General features: G+C 47.2%; 1 long non-coding RNA gene across 1 annotated transcript in view; it reads right to left on the bottom strand.

Annotated features, from left to right (window-relative positions):
• LOC106997654 (uncharacterized) overlaps positions 1-20,805 on the bottom strand; it is a 33,551-nt gene extending 12,746 nt beyond the window's left edge. The window contains exon 1 of the long non-coding RNA XR_001443848.3: positions 20,184-20,805. This is a non-coding gene — a long non-coding RNA (uncharacterized LOC106997654). The remainder of the gene's footprint in view (positions 1-20,183) is intronic.
• Positions 20,806-22,466: the final 1,661 nt, after the last annotated feature.

Genomic DNA, 22,466 nt, shown 5'->3' with positions numbered 1-22,466 from the left:
GGGATTGTAAATTTACAACCATTTTAGAAAACAATTGGGCAGGCAATAACTGGTAAAGTCAAATTGCATACGTGAAATTCTGGTCCTGTGTATGAACTCTAAAGAAACACTTAAAGATTACTCAAACAGAGAGCATCATTCCTTATTTTTCCCAACAGAAGAAGATGGATGATTCAGTTGCAATACATTCATATAAGGAAATACTACTACATGGTGGTTAAAAATTAATAACTGATAGTTACCTACAGCAACATGGATAAAACCTAGAAGCATAATTTTGAGTAAAGAAAGTATCCTGCAAAAAGATGTGTACAGTATGGTGTCATTTACATATACATTTTTAAACCTACAAAGCAATACTATATATTGTTAATGAATATACTTGAATATAGTAAAAGTGCACATCATACATGGCAAGTTAAATTATTTAGAAGCACTAGCTGTAGATGATGGTGACTCAGGAGACAGGAAGGAAAACGGAATCAGATAAGGAGGAATCAAAGGAGGACTTTTTTTCTTTCTTTCCTTCTTTCTTTTTTTTTTTTTTTTTTTTTCTGAGACAGAGTCTTGCTCTGTCGCCCAGGCTGGAGTACAGTGGCATGATCTCGGCTCACTACAACCTCCACCTCCTGGGTTCAAGCGATTCTCCTGTCTCCTGAGTAGATGGGATTACAGGAGCATGCCACCACACCTGGCTAATTTTTGTATTTTCAGTAGAGACAGGGTTTTGCCATGTTGACCAGGCTGATCTTGAACTCCTGACCTCGTGATCCGCCTGCCTCGGCCTCCCAAAGTGCTGGGATTACAGGCGTGAGCCACCGCACCCAGTCTGGCTTTATTTCTTCAGCTTGGTGGTAGGTACTATTAAATTGAGGGTCTGGAAGGCAAGGGCTTAGCAACAGGAAGAAAGGAATAAGAATCTACATTTAGGGGAATGGAAGAAGTGGGAGCCAGTTAGCATATCACGCCTAGACATCTAATAAAATTATTATGTAAAAATATGATTTATCGACACGAAGAGTTGTTAAGAACACATTAAGTAAAAATTAAGGATACAACATAGTATGTATTTCATTACCCCTTTTTTATATAATACAGTGTGTGTGTGTGTGTGTGTGTGTGTGTGTGTGTGTGTGTGTGTGTGTGTGTATGGGGGAAAAAATGGCTGAAAAAGAATATACCAAAATGGCAAGAGTATTTACCTCTGGGTAAGAGGGTTATAGGGGATTTTTATTTACTTCTTTATAGTTAACTGTATTTTCTATTGCTTCTAAAACAAATATGAACTTCTTATATAATGAATTCTTAAAGGAATTTTTAAAATGTACTTTGAGAATTTCTTCCCTTACCTGTGGCTGTTATCTCAACATCCCACTGAAGGGTTTCCTAAAGTGTCGTACGTAAGATGATTTTAGGTGGTTTAATGCACATTAAACATTTTTTATTTTCACATATATATCTACTTTAATGTATTTTACAAAAATAATTTAGCGCGTCAAACTCATGATTCAAAATGATACTCAATTTTTTTAGATGGAATTCCTGAAGTACAGGGGAAAGGGATTGTCTTCTCAATAAATGGTGCTGGGTCTGTGGGATAGCTGTATGGAAAAAATGGAATTCAGACCCCTATCTTAACATACACAAAAGTCTGTTCCAAGTATCCTACATTTTAAAGATAGAACAAGAAAGCTTCTAGATGATAAACGTAAGAGGGCCTTATGCCTTTGGGGTTAGAGTTACTTAAACGGAACGAAAAATTATTAATCATATAGAAAAAGATGGATAAACCAGACTATTTCAAAATTCAGAACTTCTTTTTTTCAAAGGACACCACTGAGAGAGTAAAATAAAAACCACAGAATAGAATATTATTGCAATATTTGTAATCAACATTAGACACACAACTAGAATGTATGAAGAAGCCCTACGCACCAGTTGTAAAAAGGCAGATAAAATGCAAATGAAAAATTACCCAAACACATAGGCACTCCAAAAAAGAAGATGTCCAAACATCTAATAAACTGGTAACCCTGCAGGATGTTTGCGGAGACCTGGGAACACTTTCCTTTCTTAACCTGAGAGTTGATTAGATGGATACATTCACTCTTTGAGTTTCCAATTTTCAACTCACGGAGCTGTACACTTAAGATGTGTGTACTTTTCTGTATATACATTATACCACAATTATACTACTTAAGATGTGTGTACTTTTCTGTATATACATTATACCACAATTATACTACAATAAGATTATCGTTTTTAATTTAGATAAGAAAAAGAAAATAACATTTTGGCCCTTTTACCGATCAACAGAGTTTAGAAAAGTAACAATGTACTATGTAACTTGCAAAAAGGAACAATAGAAAGATAAACCAAAAACAAATAAAAACAATTGTCTCTGGGAGGACAGGCAAGAACAGGGGAAAGGGATTAGGAATAAAAATTAGACTTAGCTGCATGTGTGTTTTTAAATAATCCTGATTCACAATCATGTAAATAATCAATATAATTTCAAAATGAGTCCATTTTTAAGAAATACTAATTTTAAATTAAGTTAATTGAGATGGTATATAGACAGAGCAAAAATTGTGACATAGATATTAACCTGAGTGACTAAAGTCATGCCATGTGAACATAAGGTTTCCATATGATGGGACATTAACGAGACAGGCCACTGTCCAAGTCACCAGGGCAGGCATTGCTAATCTATCAGAGCTCTTCCCCACTGAGCCCAGATTCCACTTCAGAATCCAGCTCAGCACACACTCCAGACAGCAGTGGCACAGAAGTTAAAACACGCTTGCCATTCCTACTCTGCGATAGCAGGGCTCCAAGAAACAGGATGAAGCAGTCACAAACCTACCCAGGTCTCCTAACCCCTCATTCTACTAATGGGAAAACTGAGGCCAAGAGAAGAGGAGTGGCTTACTCAAGGACACAGCCGGAGTTTAATTTTCCCTCTGCCACACCACCACCCAGGCCTTGGCATTCCAGCCCAAAGAATGGAGTCCTTTGCTCTTCCGTCAACCACACACGCCCAGGCAGGGGAGGTACAGAAGCAGTCAGCCGCTAACAGCTCTTCCAAAATTCCCAGGCAGGAACATTGCAGTTTGCCTTTGCACTGAGCCTGTTCCTGAATCCAGGGTTCTTCCCTTGCCTTAACAACCAAGCCACCATCCTGCCTCAACCAGCATCACGGAGATGTCTTACTCAAGGATGATCCTGCCACTTTCCTGCTCAGAAGGTGGCCTTGCCTCCCTATTTCTTTACTCCCTAACTGGACATTCTAAATATTTGTGATCTGACTCTAAACTGCCTCTTTCTCTGATCATCAGCTTGCCGCCTCCTGTGGGCTCCAGCTCAACCCCACTTCCAGATCTTTGTCCATGCTGTTCCAACCACCTTATACTTTCACTGAGTCCCAGAAGGTGAAACTAGGACACCTGAAAGTCATTCTTTCATGCTCTGGGATGAAGCCAACCCCGTGAGTATGGTCAAGAGGCTTCAGTTGGAAGGAAAAGGGGCTCTTGAGGCTGGAGCCAGGTCAAACAGCAGAAACTTTCTCTTGAGCGTTCTCAACCTTCTTTAGACATAGGACTCTTTGAGAATCTGATTAAAACTGTGGACCCCGTTCCTAGTTAAATACATCCAAACACAACATTTTCTATTTAATATCAAAGCACTGGGGAGAACCCTTAAGAATCCTTGCCCCATGAGGCTACAATGTCAAACACTATTTCCTTGTATTCATTACGTGTCAGGACTATGGTAAGGACCACACACATTATCTCATCTAACCCCTCAATACCACCATGAAGTAGGAAACATGGTTGCCTGCACTCTATAGATGAGGAACGAAGGCACAGATAGATGGTAGCCACGGAACCAGAATTCAGATCCAAGTCTTTCTGGCTCCTCAGCTTTTGCTCTCACATGATGCACCAAAGTTTTCGGTTGGTTACCCAGTGTCAGAATTTCCTAGGGTGCTCATTTTAAAAATGCAGATTTCTCAGCCCCACACTAAGTCCAGTGAGTCAGAACCTCTGGAGGTGGAGCCCAGGAATCTGCGTCATTCACGAGAGCTCCAGTTGACTCTCAGGTACCCTAAGGTTGAAAACTGCTGCACTTCACTGGACTGTCTTCCCCAGTAAGCAGTAGCTAAACATTCCAGATATTACGGTTGTGTAATAGATGACCCCCGAAATGTAGAATGACCACTGTTTTATTTTACTCCCAAATTTGTGGTTCCAGAATTCAAGCAGGGCATCCCTTCCACCAGACTCCATTAGTCGAAGCAGTCACAAGCCAGCCTAGATTCAAGAAGAAGGGAATTAGACTCCACCTCTTGATGGGGCATGGCAAGGTTCCCATTGTACACAAACATATGGCATGGACGCTATTGTTGTGACCATCTTTGAAAAGGGTAATCTGCCACTCCAAGCCTCTATTCACATGCAAAATCCGGTAAAATCAACCGGGCTGCTTCGATCTGCAGCCTGGAGAGAACAATGCTTAACATTCATCAAAGTCACTTTTCAACAGGCTTCCTCATGCTTCACAGTTCACCCTTTCTGCTTCAGGAAGAACTGCAGTGGCACAGCAGGCCCCTCAACGGCCACATCAGAAAGTGCCTTCAGTGGCAACACTTTCCTGGCAGCTCATGATCTCATGGACCAATTTAAAAAAAAAAAAAAGTGTTCATCCAGCTTCCTTCTGCATCCAGGTGGCCTTACCTCAGGGCACAAGGGGGACATAATGGGAGACCCAGAATCAAAATGAAAAAGGTTTAACGAGAAGACATCAAAGAGAGAGAACAGAAAGAGTGTAAACTAGGAACTAGGACAACCTTTCCAAAGGGCAGCTTGGCCACATATATCAAGATGTAAAATGTGCGTACTCTTTAACCCAGCGTTCCCACTTCTAGAATTCAGCTCAAGGAGATAACAGCTCAAACGCAAAAGAAGACATATGCATAGCATACACACACAGTATTGTTTGCAATAGAGAAGAACTGAAAACAACCTTCACTCCCACAAGTCAGTGATAGATCAGGCAAATAAATTGTAGCTCATTAATACTAATTTTCAAAGAATGAAGTAGATCTATAGGGACTGATATGGAAAAATCTCTAAGACAGACGGTTAAATAGAAAAAAAGGTATGTGAACAATACCTATCATAAATCACATTTGTATAAAACTATGTGTGTTTTAGCCCCAGGAGAGATGTCTGGATGAAGGTCCCCTGGGTGATAGCATTTGGTGTCGATTTTGCTTTCTTCCGCATTGAAAGTGTTCAAGAATAATAATGAAGGTGCATCTATTATACCTACTCTGTGCTGCAGACTCCAGTAAATCCCTTACATATGTTAACTCATCTTATCCTAATAACAACGCTACAATGTGGATACTGCTATTACCTCTATCTTAGAGGACTGGAATACTAAGGCTCGCAGAGGTCAAACAGCTTGCCTACAGTTACACAGCCAGAAAGTGACAAAGACAAGAGTCAGACCCAGGCAGCCAGGCTCCAGAGTCCATGTGCTTAGCCATTAAGCTGTCCTATTCCACAGTGATTAGACACTATTTCTACGAAACAATAAGACTATTTTTCTTATTTAAAAAAAGACTGCATGCAGTGGTTCACACCTGTGACTCAGCACTTTGGGAGGCCAAGGCAGGCAGATCATTTGAGGCCAGGAGTTTGAGACCAGCCTGGCCAACATGGTGAAACCGTGTCTCTACTAAAAATACAAAAATTAGTCAGGCGTGGTGATACACACCTGTAATTCCAGCTACTAGGGAGGCTGAGGCAGGAGAATCGCTTGAGCCCGGGAGGTGGAGGTTACAGTGATCTGAGATCATACCACTGCACTCCAGCCTGGGTGACAGAGCGATACTCTGTTTAAAAAAAAAAAAAAAAAAAAAAAAAATCATCAACTTGGCTTTAAGGTGCCTTAAGTTTCCAAAAGACACATCCCCAGGTCTTTGTTGAGGATTCTCCTGCCCCCTTACCAGCTGGGGGTATAGACAGAATTCCTACAAGGTAAGTTCAAGGGACATGACAAGATCTGGTCCAGGAAGTCCCATGGTGGAAAGGATGTTAAGGAGACCCAGATTGTAGGCTTATCCCTTGGTGGGGTGAGAGGTCCATCCTGAGAGTCTACAACTGACCAATGGTAAAGAAAGAGACCCCTATGGAACTCAGTTCCAAGCCCCAGATTCATGCCTGATTCAAAGCCAGAAAAACGTGTTATGATGAATATCTGTTTCAAATGAGACCCAAATGGCTAGCAAGTGAGATCACCAGAGAGGTGGTATCAACGGGTGCAGAGGTCTGAGAGCCGGGGTTCAATCTATGTGCATCCTTGGACTCTAGCACATCTGCAGGAGGGGTAAGGCAGGCCCACCAGGAGCTGTTGCCATGAAGGAGGGAGAACTCATCTAAGGGAAAGGAAAACTGAGGTCCAAACTTGGTCCAAAGATGAAGGTAAAGGAGGTTCTAGCACAGCTCTGGTGTGTCACTCAGTGCTCCAGCACAACCCCAACCACCTCATCCCTGAGATCTGGCACAAGGTGGCCTCCATCTCCTCACCTTTACAAGTTGAAGTGTGAGGAGCTGTTTCTCTCCTACCTCCGTGGGTCTCTGCAAGCAGCTGAGCTGGGAGCAGCCCCTCAGGCCCTCAGCACACACTGTGACAAGCAGGAGTTGTGGCCCCTCCCCCTTCTGTCTGGGGGACACAGCTGACACTCTGGGCTTCAATAGGAACAGGAGACATCACCACAGCAACTTGGAGTATAATGAAACGAAAGTGGTGGACACTCTTGGTTGACAAAGGCACACAGGAGGGGTCCCAGAAGGTGCGCAGGGCAGCTTGGAAAGGGATTTACGGTATCAGGGGTTGCCTTGAGCAGCTAGAGGTCAAGTTGCTCAGGGAGTGTGTGTACTGTGAGAAGCAAAAGGCCAAGTGCAAATCCTCAAGAAGACAAGAAAGAAAGAGGGTATGCAAAAGAGACCACGTCTGCAAGCCTTTGTGTCCTGGGCCTGCCCTAGTGAGGAGAGGGCTTGATTTCTTCCCACCTCCTCGTTCCCATTATCACTCCAGCCTCTACTCCTCCTCCTTCTCCACACTCAAAGAGCTCTCTCCCCAGCTCGCTCTCCATGTCCCCATCCACCCAAACCGTTTGGGAACCCACGTCTGGGTCCTCCTTCCACTGAAGAGTCAAAGAATCAGGTGGGACTGCCCCGCTGGGGGCAGAAGGGATTCTACTCTGGAAACTTTCTTTTTAAATCAAAGCAAGGAACAAATGGCTCTGCCATCCACTGGGGTCACCTTGGGTTGGAAATTTAAAATGCTTTAAAGTCGAGAGACCTATAAACATGACGTAACATGTTCTGCAGGCCGCTGCCTCTGTGACTTGCAGTCAAACGGCACAGATGGGCACACGCCCCCATATACACCTATCCCTGGAACATCCCCCTTCCATGCCTGTACACGTATGTGCATGCACTCTCCCCATAGACAGACACACACAGGTCTGTGCATATGATCCCCCAAATAGATGTGCATTCACAGACCTTACACCACACACACTCACGCCTCATAGAGGAAGAAATGGGCAACTACATGCAGCTCCACCCTCGTGCATGAAGATACACACTTGCTGCATCCACACATGTACAGCAACTTGCACACAGTCACCCCACACACGCGCACGCCTTCACCCTGCATACACACAGATGCATACACACAAACCTCCCTTATACGCATCTCACAGATATAAACGAGGCCTGGGCTCACCCTGAACCCGAGACAGACATTCTCACCCCACGTGCAGACACACACAGAGGTACACACTCACATACACTGACCCCACCCACACCTGCACAGATGTGTGCAGACATTCCTATAGTCATCCAAATACAGACCTTCATGTGCATACACCCTCACCCCACCCCAAATGGATGCATTTACTTTCCCCAAAGCAAAAATGTGTACAAACATCAATGCATGCTCGCCCACACAGACTGTGCTCACATACTCAGCCCACAGAGACACAACATAATCAGATAAACACTCAGCTTCCCTCCGACTTCAAACAACCATCTGGATGACCATGCAACTAACTGCCTGGATTCTTGATTTTTTGTTCTTAACTTTCTCTTCTCTGAAAATGGTTCCACCATTTGCCCAGTGGTTCGGGCCAAGAACCCGAGAATCTTCCTTACCCCTCACAGCCAGGCTATCTGCCATGTCTGCCTTGAAAGTATGTCTTGAATTCAGTCAAATCCGTCATCTCCAAAGCCATCATTCCACTCCACGCCCCCATCTCCCCAACCCCGGGCCATTGCTATAGTTCCTCCCTGAGGTCATTTTTTCCACTGTCGCCACCTACAATCTGTGGCAGTCAGAGCAAGAGACCTTTTTGTGACATCATTTGCACTTTACATAAGTGCAGGCTCCTTAACCGAGTCTACAAGCCTACATGATCAGACCCTGTTCGCCTCATGCCCTGACCTCATCTCCTGCATCCCCTCCACTCGCCCACAACACTCTCACCCATTGGCCTCCTCGAACTGCCTCAGGCACACCCACCCCTTCCCTACTCAGGGCCTCTCTCCCACTCTTCCCTCTGCCCCTGACTCTTCCTATGGCCCACACTCATCTTCTAGGTCTCTGTTGAACCGTCACCTCCTCAGAGAGGCCTCCTCTGATCACTCAGTCTAAACAGGACACTCCCCATTATTCTCATCCACTGGGTCTTGCTTCCTGCATAGCACTCATCACCATAAGCACTTCTTTATGTTTACTGTCTGCCTTTCCCTCTAAACTTGCACTGTCCAATAGCACAGCCACTGGCCTCGTGTGACTATTCAAATTTAAATTAACTAAAGTTAAATACAAAATTAATTTAAAAATGTAAAATTCAGTTCCTGTCACACTAGCCACATTTCTTTTTTTTTTCTTTTTTCTTTTTTCTTTTTTTTTTTTTTTTTTTTTTGAGACAGAGTCTTACTCTATCACCAAGGCTGGAGTGCAGTGGCATGATCTCAGCTCACTGCGAGCTCTGCCTACTGGGTTCACACCATTCTCCTGCCTCAGCCTCCTGAGTAGCTGGGACTACAGGCGCCCGCCACCACGCCCGGCTAATTTTTTGTATTTTTAGTAGAGACGGAGTTCCACCGTGTTAGCCAAGATGGTCTTGACCTCCTGACCTCATGATCCACCCGCCTTGGCCTCCTAAAGTGCTGGGATTACAGGCGTGAGCCACCTCGCCCGGCCACTAGCCACATTTCAAACCTGCAGTAACCACATGTGGCCAGTGGCTATTCCACTGAACACTGTGAGTTATTTCCATCGGCCCAGAAAGTTCCCTTGGATAGTGCTGCCACAGACTGTAGCTTAGAGAGGGCAGGGCAATGCCTCTTCTACTCACTAATGTGTACTCTGTGCCCAGCATAGGATCTGGCACATAGTAAGGGTTCAGGAAATCATAAGTGAATGAACCCACCCATGTGCACACAGTCATAAATGGAGACAGGCCCTTCCCTGTATCAAAGGCCTCATTCAAATGCCACTTCTTTCTTGAAGCCTTCTTGTCTTCCTTCCTTTCTCTTTTCTTCCAGTCACGATGCTTGCACCTCCACAACACACAAGTACTTATTACGAGCCTCAGACCTAAGTTCACTGCAGGCACTTTTGCCCCACACTGGCTGTGAGATGGAGAGGGAGGAGGAAGCGTTGCAGGCCATTTCTTCCCCCACTATCCACCTCTTGGGGCAGCAGAGGAACGACATTAAAACCACAAGCCCTGGACACAGCCAACTCCACGTTCACCCTCCAGCTCTGCCTCTTACTAGCTGTGACTTTGGACAGATTACTGAGCCTCTTTGAGCCTAATTTTCTCATCTATAAAATGCACATAGTAATGCATACTTCATAGAACTGCTATTTGAAGTAAAAGAAATAACCTATGTCCACGATGTTGGGGAGTGATCCCTTTGAGGGTGTTGCAGAAGTAGGACTCATTGACATTCTACGTGCCACATACAGGGTCTGGTAAGGAAACCTCAGTTAGTTTGCAATTTATTCCAAAGAGGTGTGGAATTCCATATAGGCGGGTGCTCCAGGTCACTGCCCCATGGCCTCATCGTTAACCATGCTCTGATTCTGACCTAGTGGCTGCAGCTCTGGAGCAAAATAATCCCTTGTTGTATTTCCATAATTTGTTAAAAGGATACTAAAATGCCAATTTTTAAAAAAGCAAACTATGATCACCACTGAACCCACACAGGGTCCTCAAATGCTGCTTTATCTGAGATGGGCCAGGAGAAATAACTAAGCTTCCTCCATCTTTCTGGTTTGAGTCTCTCCAGGTATAATGATGGAGACAAGATCCTGGCCAAAATAAATTATCAGAGAAGAAGGAGCAGGGCCCATGAGGAAGGAGCTTGTATTAGTCCATTTTCACACTGCTGATAAAGACATACCCAAGACTGGGCAATTTACAAAAGAAAGAGGTTTATTGGACTTACAGTTCCATGTGGCTGGGGAGGCCTCACAATCATAGCAGAATGTGAAAGGCCCATCTCACATGGTGGCAGACGAGAGAAGAGAGCTTGTGCAGGGATACTTTGCTTTTTAAAACCATCAGATCTCGTGAGACTTATTCACTCTCACTAGAACAGCACGGGAAAGACCTGCCGTCATGATTCAGTGACCTCCCACCAGGTCCCTCCCACAACGTGCAGGAATTCAAGATGAAATTGCAGTGGAGACACAGCCAAACCATATCAGAGCTGGCTTGGGAAGAAGGAGGAGGAAATCAGAGGGAATTTAGCTATCAGGCAAAATCCAGCATCGTGCAGTAGTGAACTCGTGGGATCCAATGCCAAACTGCCTGGGTCCAGTCCAGCTCCGCTCATCACTGTGAAACCTTGAGCAAGTTGTTTATCCTTTCTGTGCCTTTGTCTGTGAAGCAGGGTTAATCATAAGACCTACTTCAATGGGTTGTTTTGAAGAGTAAATTCATTAATATATATAAGGTGCTTAGAAAGGTGCCTGGCACAGGTTAAGATGTCACGTTCTTTTTTTTTTTTTTTTTTTTTTTTTTGAGACAAAGTCTCACTCTGTCACCCGGGCTGGAATGCAATGGTGCAATCTCAGCTCACTGCAACCTCCACTTCCCAGGTTCAAGTGATTCTCCTGCCTCAGCCTCCTGAGTAGCTGGGATTACAGGCATGTACCACCATGCCCAGCTAATTTTTTTATTTTTAATAGAGACAGGGTTTCACCATGTTGGTCAGGCTGGTCTTGAACTCCTGACCTCAAGTGATCCACCTGCCTCACTCCTGACCTCAAGTGATCCACCCACCTCAGCCTCCCAAAGTACTGGGATGACAGGTGTGAGCCACCACGCCCGGCCACATGTTAAGTTCTTAATGAGGGTTGGTTAAGTAAATTGGTGAAGAGAGTGGAGAAGTCTGAGAATTGGGTCTAGGAAATCTCCCTATACCTTTTCCACTCTCTTCTCTCCTAAGTCTCCTAACCAAACTTTCTTCCCATTTTCTTTAAAGTCCTCCCCACCACCTGATCCTAGGTAGACTCCATCACAGACCCAAAGTGGCTCTAAAGGGAACACAGTGGCTGAAACAGGGGAAAGACATTCAGCTCTGCATCTTCACTATCGCCCAGGGTGAGGGAATTAAATCCACACTAAGAGGACTTGGAAGGGTCTCAGAGAGGGTCAGAAGGTGATCAGCATGCCTTCTACGTGAATACACCTTTGTTTAGTTGGAAATCTTAGTGCAGTGTATCACTCTCTGAGTAGACTTCAGACAGCTGTGATTCAGATGTTTCTAAAATACTGAAAAAATACCCGTACAACAAAAATTGCCTGCATTTCAGTGCCTAACAACACTACAGTGTACCAGAGCACCTGAATATTAAATGTTAAGAAGTCTTAGAATCCCCTTATCACTCCCAGAGTTCAGAGCGAAGAGCCGTTGGGAAGAGAAACCATGGTCTGTCCTTGAAGGCAGACCCTTGATGTTGTGGAGCCTGGGGGGCCAGGGGTGTGGGGCGGTGGGATGGGGGAAAAAGAAGAAAGTAGAGAGAAAGAGAATAAATCATCGGAAAGAACAGACGGCGTATCAGGCCTGCAACAGGCAGAATCACAGCCCCCCAAAGATGTTCCCATTTTAATTCCTGGAATTTGTGAGTGTTATCTTATAGGGCAAAAGAGACTTTGCAGGTATGATCGAGCTAAGGATCTTCAGATGAGGAGGTTATACTGGATTCTCTGAGTGGTCTGAGAGGGAGGCAGGAGGGCCAGAGTCAGAGGAGACGTGATGATTGAATCAGAGGTCGGAGTGATGCCGAACCACAATCCAAGGATTGTGGGAAGCCTCTAGAAGATAGAAAAGGCAAGGAAACAGATGATCTCCCAGAGCCTCCAAAACGAACACAAACTGTGGCCCATTTTAGACTTCTCCCCTCCAGAACTGTAGGATATTAAATATGTTACTGTTTTAAATCATAACATTTGTGGTCATTGGTTACAACAATAGGAGTCTAATACAGGATCCATAACAGACATGACGGCAATTAACTCAACAAATATTTCCCTGGAGGTCTGCTATGAGCCAGGCACTGCCCTGGGCATGGAGAAAAGAGCAATGAAAAAGGAGACAAATCCCTCTTTCCCGGAGCTTTCATTCTAGTGGGAAGAGATAGGTAATAAATGAGTTAAATAGGATAATTTCAAATAGTTAAAAGTACATGAAAAAGCCAGGCACAGTGGCCTTATAATTCAGTAGCTATTTTTATTCTTGCATTTGAAGGACCAAAGGCATACCCAGGTGGAGAGTTTTGACAGTCAGTTGGACTTTCAGCCTGGCTATTTCAAGAGTGGTTCAACTGCCATTTTACTGAACACTTATTATGTGCCAGACACTGTACTGGGCTCTCTCACATTGGCTAGCTTCTCTCAGCTTCCTAATAGTGGAGCTCTTAAGAATGTGAGGCTTCAGATGCCAAGATGAATAATTTATGCCAGGCACCTAAAGCGCCGCATCATCTGGCCCACTATGTGTCACTGACACAAGCGGGAAGGATCAAAGCTGTCTGTCACCCCAATTTTTCCCATAACTTGTATCATAGGAGGCACTTCCTATGTGCCAGGCACCACTCTAAACATTCCACGTGCATTGTCTCATTATATCCTCACAAGACCCTTGACAAATGGGTTCTGTTGTTATTCCACACCACAGCCAGGAGCACTGAGGCCCAGCCAGGCAGAGCTGCAATTTTGGGTTTTGTTTTGTTTTGTTTTGTTTTGTGAGATGGAGCCTCACTCTGTCTCTCAGGCTGGAGTGCGTTGGCATGATCTCAGCTCACTGCAACCTCCGCCTCCCGGGTTCGAGCGATTCTCCTGCCTCAGCCTCCTGAATAGCTGGAATTACAGGCACGCGCCACCACACCCAGCTAATTTTTGTATTTTTAGCAGAGATGGGGTTTCACCATGTTGGCCAGGATGGTCTCGATCTCCTGACCTCATGATCCCCCCACTTCGGCCTCCCAAAGTGCTGGGATTACAGGTGTGAACCACCGCACCCAGCCCAGGTCTGGAATTTGAACCCAGACAGGTAGACTCCAGGGACCACTACCCTGCACTGCTCCATTGCCAGCACTTGGAGTCTTTGTATCCAAGGAGGCCCAGCAGCCTTCCCTTGATGCAAGCCTCTTTGGAAAGAGGGGAACAGACAGAGGCCGCCCCTGGTTGCAGGCAGTGTGATGCCATGGGAAGAGCGCCAGCTTGGGTGCAAGGGGGACACAAGGTGAAGGCCTGGGTCTACCCCTCTACCCCTTACTGAGCTGCAGACCATAGGGAAGAACTTCAGATTCACTAAGCCTCCACTTCCTTTTGAACAGAGATCTTCATTCATTCATTCCACGAATATTTACTGAGACCTTTCCATGTGCCACACACTGTCTTCACAAATGTGATGTTCTAGCTAGGAAGACAGACGAGAAAACAAGTGACCGAACAAATAAAATAACTGCAAGCCATAATGAGTACCACGCAGGGAGGCAGCCAGGGGCTGTGGGGGGAAAGCTGGCATGAGGGCCTATTGTGGATAATAAGAGTGGTCACCTGGAGGGCGAGAAGGAGCCGGCTACATAAAGGAGAGCAAGCACTCTGGACAGACAGAAGAGTGTGTGCAAAAACCTCAAGAAGTTTGGGAACTGAGGGAGCCCAGCATGGCTGCAAGCAGTGAAGAGACCACACGAGATCCTAGTCCCTCTTCCTGGCTTGTCGTGAGCATGAAAGAGGGCTGCACACATGTAGTAGACACTTAATAAATGTGAGATCTGCTCCTCTCTCCCCCAAGGTGGGTGCCATGGGTCCAGAAAGAGGCTCCTTCCCAGGGGTGGGGCAACACTCCTAACCATCTTCAGCCACGAAACCCTAACAGCTCCTCGGGGTCCCCAAGCTCCAAGCCTCTCTTGCCACCACCAAAGCACACACTTTCTCCCTTTGTCTAATTATTCCTAATTGGAAGAAAAATTGTTTGGCAAATCAACTGGCATCTCCTTGGCTCCGGTGTCCTAGCAACCCAGCTCTCAAGGGGTGACACCAGAGAGGAGGCGCCTGCCGCCTCCACACTGCACGGAGTGCCAGGGAAGGGCAGGCATGACAGCTACACCCCCAGACTGGCGTCTCCTCTCTCCTTGGCCCCTCAGTGCTGCACCCTGCACGCACGCGTGCGCGCACACACACACACACACACACACAAACACACACTCCACAGAGGCCACCAGCACTTGACCTGCCTGAAACATAACCTCAGCCTTTCTGGAAAGCAGAAGGTGTCTCAGAAATAGATTTCTAATTTTCCAGCCACCTGCTCGGCTGAAAGATATTCTGGAGTTTATAATTACTTTTCAAGCACTTAACTAGAGCCTAGTTTCTAGGGCAGCCTGATGTATCTCCTAATGTTCTCCTAATGTTTATAGGGAAATCTCACCCTCCTGCTCAACTAGGGTGGCAGGAGAGTGCCCAGCCAGGTCCCTGGGAAGGGCACTGCCTCCTGGGCTCAGGCTTTGTAAAGATAGCAATACTGCCCTGGTGGGCTTTGAGGAAGGAGTCAATGAGATAATGCAGGTACAGCTCCTGGACAGGACACCAGAAGTCCAAGAAGTTCTCAGAGACTATTTAGCAGTGGTTCTAATGAAAACAGGCAGCATGGGCCGGGCGCGGTGGCTCACACCTGTAATCCCAGCACTTTGGGAGGCCGAGGCGGGTGAATCACTGGAGGTCAGGAGTTTGAGACCAGCCTGACCGACATGGTGAAACTCCGTCTCTACTAAAACTACAAAAATTACCCGGGCGTGGTGGTGGGCATCTGTAATCCCAGTTGCTCGGGAGGCTGAGGCAGGAGAATTGCTTGAACCCCAGAGGCGGAGGTTGCAGTGAACTGAAATCACACCACTGCACTCCAACTCCAGCCTGGGTGACAGAGTGAGACTCAGTCTCAAAAAAAAGAAAAGAAAAGAAGAAGAAGAAAAAAGAAAACAGACACAGACAGCGTGGTCCTCACGTCTGGGAGCATGCCGGTTGAGGGACCAGGGCTTGGAGGCAGAACCTCCGTCAATTGCCCTCTAACAGGTGACTTGAGCTTGGTGGCTGGACCAGGGTTCAAATCCCAGTCACACTATCTACTGGCTGTGTGATCATGGGCAAGTTACCCACCATCTCTGTGCCTCAGTCTCCCCACCTGGGAAGTAGAGATGATGATGGTGCCCACCTCATAGGGCTGTTAAGGAGCTTAAAAGAGTCAATTCATGTAAAGCAATTAGCACAGTACCCAGCTCATAGCAAGAGCGCTGAGTAAATATTCTATTACTGTTATTATCAGATAATGAGCGAACAGCTACCCCTGTTCTTTGATTATTTGATAACAGTAATAGAATATTTACAGTTACCGTATATTTATATTACTTCTCAAGCACTGTTGAAAATAAATATATAAATATATATTTATTTACATATATTTATATGTGTGTATATATACACACATAGTAACTTCTATTTGTATTTTTATCTCATCCTTTTAAATTTATACTTTATATATGTCTCATAATGTATGTACAGGTTTCATAAATGAACATACATATATTGATGGGCCTTACTCAAGAAAATTTCAAGGACAGGGGAACACAATCAAAAAAGGTAGGAAAGAGAGACTAAACACAAATTAGTTCAAGTGGAAGAGGCCCTAGGGATCCTTCAGCCAATCCCCACTGGGGACACTGAGGGCCGGGAAGGGGGTGACGCAACCCAGAGTCACACCAGAAATAATGAACCAAAGCCCTGAAAAATCCACAGAAGGCTTGAGAAGCTGACGCCACAGAACTCCCAGGAGACAAGCATCTGCCGCATGGGTGGAGCAGTCAGAAAGGCTTCCTGGAGGAGGTGGCAGGACCTGACCTTTGAGCAGAACGGCAAAAAGTCCCACATGGGTCAAACCTAGGCCAGAAAAGAGGAGCCATTGCTTCTAAAGTCGCCAGCACATGGGGTTTACAGGGTGTTCACCCAGGGTGAACAATCCCACCAGGGCTAACTTCCAACAATTAAGGGTTTACAATTCACTGGCAAATGTCCTGAAAACTGAGGGGTACACGTTGGCACCAGCACACCCTAGAGCTCCCCCCGGCTGCTCAGCGCTCACGCACTGCGAATCTCTACCCGCCTCTCTGTCCTCCAGTCAGTTTATCTATCTGTCGTTCCCCCCCGACTGCTCGGTGCTCACACACTGCCAATCTCCACCCTACTCTGTCCTCCAGTAGGTCTGTCTGTCTGTCGTTGGGTCAGCCTACCACTCTCTCTCCCGAGGTCATTCTCTGAGCTGGGGTGAGGGACCAGGATGTCACTGCCTCTGTCCCTTAGGTGTCTCCTCCCTGGGTCTACACTGGGGTCCCTGTCTCCCCAGCTCTGCTGATGTGCGTCTGGGTCTCTCGCCTCCTCGGTGCCTCCTCTGACTAGAGTGTGTCTGTGGGTTGCTTGACTGCCCGCCAATCCTCTGGGCCTGCTGCTCTCTGGCTCTGGGTACGTGTGGGCGGAGCTGGTGTGTAGCTGACTTCTCTGTGGGCCTCTAAGTCAGTGGTTCTCAAAGCGTAGTCCAGGGGGCAGCAGTGTCACCTGGGAATCTGTCAGAAGTGCACATTCCCAGCCCCACCCTAGACCTACCAAAGCCGATGCCCTGGGATGGGTGACCTGGCGATCTGTATTTTAACACCCCTTCCCCAATCCCCGGGGCTTCTGGTGCAGTTCCAGTTTAGCACCAAGTCAATCTCTTTCTGGATCTTCCTTGCGGGGAAGGAGGAGTGTTCCTCGCTCTCGGCCTGGCTTGTCCACCCCTGCGTCATTCTCCCGGTAGGTCTGCATCTGTCTGTCACTCCCAAGGCCACTGGACAGAAAGCAGCTGCATCCCGGTGGGCACTTGGCTCGTGCCCTGTCCCTGACAGCTGGGACCCAGACAAAGAGCAAACAAGCCAGGCAGAGGAGAAAAGCCCAGTGAGAGGCACAAAGCAGCTTGTGGACTGACCACAAAGCCTGGGGCAGCCAGAGCCTCTTCCTCTGCTGGAGACAATCATAAGGCTGTGTTCAGATCACCTCTGGCAGGGATTCTCCCCGGCTGCACACGGAATCACCTGGGACTCTGCCAAAGCATCCTAGATGCTGGGGATGCACTCCCAGAGATTCTGCTTCAGGTAGTTGAGCTGAAGCCCAGACATCAGTATTTTTTAAAACACTACCCAGGTGATTTGAACGTGCAGAGAACAAATTCCTAATGGAACCATCACAACCCCCTTCAGGATGGTGATCAGGATTCCCCTTGTGCCAATGGAGCAAATGAGGTTGAGAGGAAAGGACTTGACCAAAGTCACATCACTAAAAACGGCAGAGCTGGGGTTTGAACCCAGATCTGTCAGGCTCCAGGCCCACATCTTTGACTCCACCTCGAGCTGTACATTTTGCACGTAACAGTGTCATTCTCCATGGCCCGCTCAATGCTGGTCTCCCTGGATGGCCGTGGGTTACCCCTTCAGGCAATCCAATGGCATCCCCCGCCACTTACTTCCCCACCTCCCCGGTACTCCCCAACCCTGATGCCCCCAGCCTGGGACAGCCAGCCCCTCTGAAGTGGCTGACCTGTTACAGCACCCTCGCCCTGGGGGTAAACTCTCTCACTCTTTGCAAAGGATTTTTATTATATCATTGCCAGGAAGGTTTCCTTCCTGATACCCCCTAGAAAGCCTCGCTGCATCCCCACTCCTCTGTAAAAACACTCTTCTCCTCCAGGCCCCTGCCCCTGGAGTCTGACCAGCCCACTTCTCGTTATATAAAGCAGGCGTTTGCTTTCTCTCCAAATGCAGTCAGCACCCGGGCTCTGCAGCCACAATGCCAACAACAGTGCAATTGCCTAACAGCAGTTTCTCAGCCTCTCCCATGGAGGTGCCCTAACCCACAGGAGTGACCTCATCCCTGCAGGAGCCTGCACCACAGGCCAGTCTGGCCCCTCTTAAGCTCAAAATGTCTTTGAAGCCTCCTATTTTCTCTTTAAAAGTCAAGTGAACTTTTCATTTTACTCCATAATGTGTCAGAGTTTGTTTCAATATAAAAATAACACCTATTGATTGAATTTTGACAAGGAACATGTATTACTTTTGTAATGTAAAATATTTGATTAATAAGTAAATAGAATACTTCTAATTCCTTACCATCAAGTAAAATTGATGATCCAGTGAGATGCCAGGTTTACTCTGGCTTTATGAATTCCCAACACATAGGGCATCCCCAGGGGCATCCATAATGCATTTATTCTTTCTTTCCTTCACCCATTCAACAAATATTTTTAGAGTGCCTGCAGTATCCCAGGCCTGGGGACTATAATGATGAGTAAAACAGACATGCTTCCAGTCTCCAGGGAGCTTCCAGTCTATTCAGGGGGTCAAGATGTTAACACACACACACACACACACACACACACACACATTCTCTCTCTCTCACTCTCTCACTCAAAATAAAAGTATAATAAGTTGTAATAAATACACTGCAGGAAAAGCAAAGGATGCTCTGAGAAAGAATAATGGGTGCACTAAAATTGTTTCCAAGGAAGTGGCATTTAAACTGAGACATAAAGATGACTAGGAGTTGGCCAGGTAAAAGAGAGCAGCGAGAGAATGCTGTAGATGCCAGTAACAGCCGGTGGGAAGGGGGAGAGGGGCACAAGCCCAAACCTTCCTGGCAGCTCAGGGATGAGTCCTTCACCGTCTACAGCAACAGTTTACAGGAGCGGTCCCCCTTATGAGCCCTGGGAGGCAGCCAGGCCCTCTGCTAGACCCAGCCCAACTGTATGCAGTCTCTGGGCCAAACCTTCCTGGAGGCTCAGGGATGAGTCCTGCACCACCTACAGCAAGAGTTTAGAGTAGCAGTCCCCCTTATGAGCCCTGGGAGGCAGCGAGGCCCTCTGCTAGAGCCAGCCCAAGTGTAGTCTCTGGGCACAAGGCCACCTGTGATCACACAGCCAGCTTCCAGCTCAGTACCAACCTAGAGGACCTGGAGGACCTGGAGCCAGGTGGGGTGAAGGCCAGCAGGCAGCAGGCACAAAGGCTGGTGAGGCCTGTGGATTCAGTCCCAAGTAGAAAAGTGTAGGGCTTCAGTCAACTCGAGATCAGGGCCAAGACCAGGCTAATCCTCTAGGGTTTCCTCACACTGTCCCTGATGTCTGGTGACAGCACCTTTGGAGCACATGGCATGAGAGAACAGCCTTTAGGAATTAGAGGGCCAGCTGCCCTTCTGAGCCTAGCTCTGGTCAGAGACTCCACCACGGTCAAGCCCAACACCTCACTTTGTGCTCAGCTGTGCGTCCCTGGCCCCTGTTCCTGAGTCACTTTCTAGCAAGCCAGTCCATCTAGGATGGGGGGCTGCTCCCCTCCTGCCTGCTGTCACCCCCATGAAGGGAATCCTGGCCTTGAACTCAGGCCTATCTGGGCGGGGTGCCCTGTGTCCTGAACCCTCTGCCACCACTGCAATAGTGTGCTCATTCTGGGGTTCAGCACTGCCCCCCTGCACTCAGCCCAGCTCTCCCCATGTCCCAGCAGGGGGTACCCACCATCCGCCTCATTGTCTCACTGGTTCTTCTCCGACTCCTCTCCCACCTGGGCCATTGAAGCAGCTTCTTGTCTGTGCTTTCTGCTTCCCAGTAGCCAGGGGTACCTTTCCGAAAACACAAATCAGGCACTTCAGTGAACTTTCCATGGCTCTTAGGGTAAAGTCCAACTCCTTTACTGAAGTCGACAATTTCCAGGCCCCTACCCTACCCCCACCTGCTTTCATCTTCGGGGAAGATTTGTAGAGGAGGAAAGGATACTAGGAGAAGGCTCAGGGGAGAGTGGAAGGAACAATTCAGCAGCAGGAGCACAGACTGGAACACCCCAAACTTGGGACCTCCACCCCACCCAGCAGCTTCTGCCCCTACAGGAGCAGGAGCTGGTTGCTGGTAGCTGGCCGCAGAGAACGGCTCTGAGGGCGGAGGCTGCAGGAGCCCGGGCGCTGCCGCCAAGCCTGGGCCTCTGCTGCCCCCCAGCGGCTGAATGGAGCAGCTCGGGCAGGTGAGCCAGTCTTGCAGTGACCAGAAGCCAAGTGTCTCCCCAGGACTCAGCAATCCCCTAACACCTCCGCAAGTGAGCAAAGTCCACAGTCAAGGGTGTGGCCAAAAGCAAAGTCCTCCATCACCAGTCAGCATCAGCGTCCAGCCCAATGGGTCCTGAACACACTTCTGTTACGCATCTGCCATAATGCATTGTAATTTTCCTGTTCCTACATCTGTAGCAACTAGACCCCACTAGATCTTATAATCTGGGGTCCCCACTCACAAGGTAATCCCATGCCTTCTGGTCATCCAGCCTCTCCAGGCCTCTCACTCCCTTACTGCTCTACCCTGCTCTTCCCTACGAGACCTCCTTCCCAATCCCCTGGGCCTTGGAGACCATCCCAGGCCAACAAACCCCAAGCAGAGCGCTTCGGCCTCTCCACACACGCCCCTTCCACCACCAGTTTGAAGTGACCGCAGGTTCTCCCACCACCACCCCCAACGCTCATTCATTCTCTCATTCCTTCGTTCACCAAATACTTACTGAGAGCCTCATGGGTGCTGGGCTTTATGCTAGACCCTAGAACAACGGCAGAGAACAGACATACAAGGTCTCCTCCCACGGAGGAGCTTCCCTTCCAGCTGGGGCAGACAGACAATCGGATCAACGAACAAGGTAATCTCTGATAGCGATAAGTTGAGTGATGTGTTGTAGGGGACTTGGAGGGTGGCAACAAGGGTCAAAATTAGGTGACTTAGGGAAGGGTCTTGGCCTGTCTGAAGTCAAGTATGATGGTTTTTGAATATGTCTATCCACTGCCTTCAAAAAGTGGAGCCTAATTTCCCTTTCCCTATGTCCCTTACATGCAAGCTGTATTTAATGACTCACAAGAATAATGTGGCAGAAGTAATGATATTTGACCATGGACGACTTCCAAGATATGGCATGAAAGGATTCCACCCTACTTTCCCCTCTCTCACTCTAGGGGAAGCAGCTGTCAATGAGGACACTCAAGTCAACCCATTGCGAGGCCCACAGCGGGGAACAGAGGCCTCCTGCCAGTAACCATGAGTACACCATCATGGAAATGGACCCTCCAGCCTCAGTCAAGCCTTCAGGTGACTGCAGCCACATGAGTGACCCTGAGCCAGAACTACCTGGCTAAGCCACTGAGGGTCAATTTGTCCACTAAACACAAGAGGCACCGTGCCTTGCGCCCACAAGACATTTAGGACTAGAGAAAATGTTTTACACTTCCTTTAAAATCAGAGAAAGAAGGAACTTTTAGGTCAAAGAACATGTTTTTAATTTATAACACTAATATATTTACCTTTATACCAACACAATCATGAAATGTAATTTTTCAAATATTCTTAGAAAAGGGAAGAGGCCAAAAAAGGCAAAAGTGCCCAGGTCCCATAAACATCATCATGTGCTCCTGAAGCTGCTCCAGAATTCCTGACCCACAGAAACTTGGAGATAATAAACACTTGTGATTGTAAGCTATTAAATTTGGGGGTGATTTGTTACAGCTTCGTATACTGGCTTTGTGAATATTTTAGGGCAGAGCATAAGCACTGCAGACAGGGAAGAGCAGGTGCAAAGACATCATCTTGGCGTGCTCCAAATGAACAGAAAAAGAGTTTTTTAACCTCTTTCAGCCTTCATCTTCTGGCCTGGAAGATGGGCCGATGATCGTCACATCTCATTGTGTGGCTGTTGGGATTAAATGAACCTTATCTGGCACAAAGCAAGCACCGAATCCCGTGCTGGTGTCCCCTCTCTCCAGCAGGTGTGGGGTC

The sequence above is a fragment of the Macaca mulatta genome, chromosome 1 (assembly GCF_049350105.2).
Source record: "Macaca mulatta isolate MMU2019108-1 chromosome 1, T2T-MMU8v2.0, whole genome shotgun sequence".
In the NCBI taxonomy this organism is placed as follows: domain Eukaryota; kingdom Metazoa; phylum Chordata; class Mammalia; order Primates; family Cercopithecidae; genus Macaca; species Macaca mulatta.
Note: the sequence above shows the minus strand (reverse complement) of the source record. Positions and strands in the feature narration are given on the sequence as shown.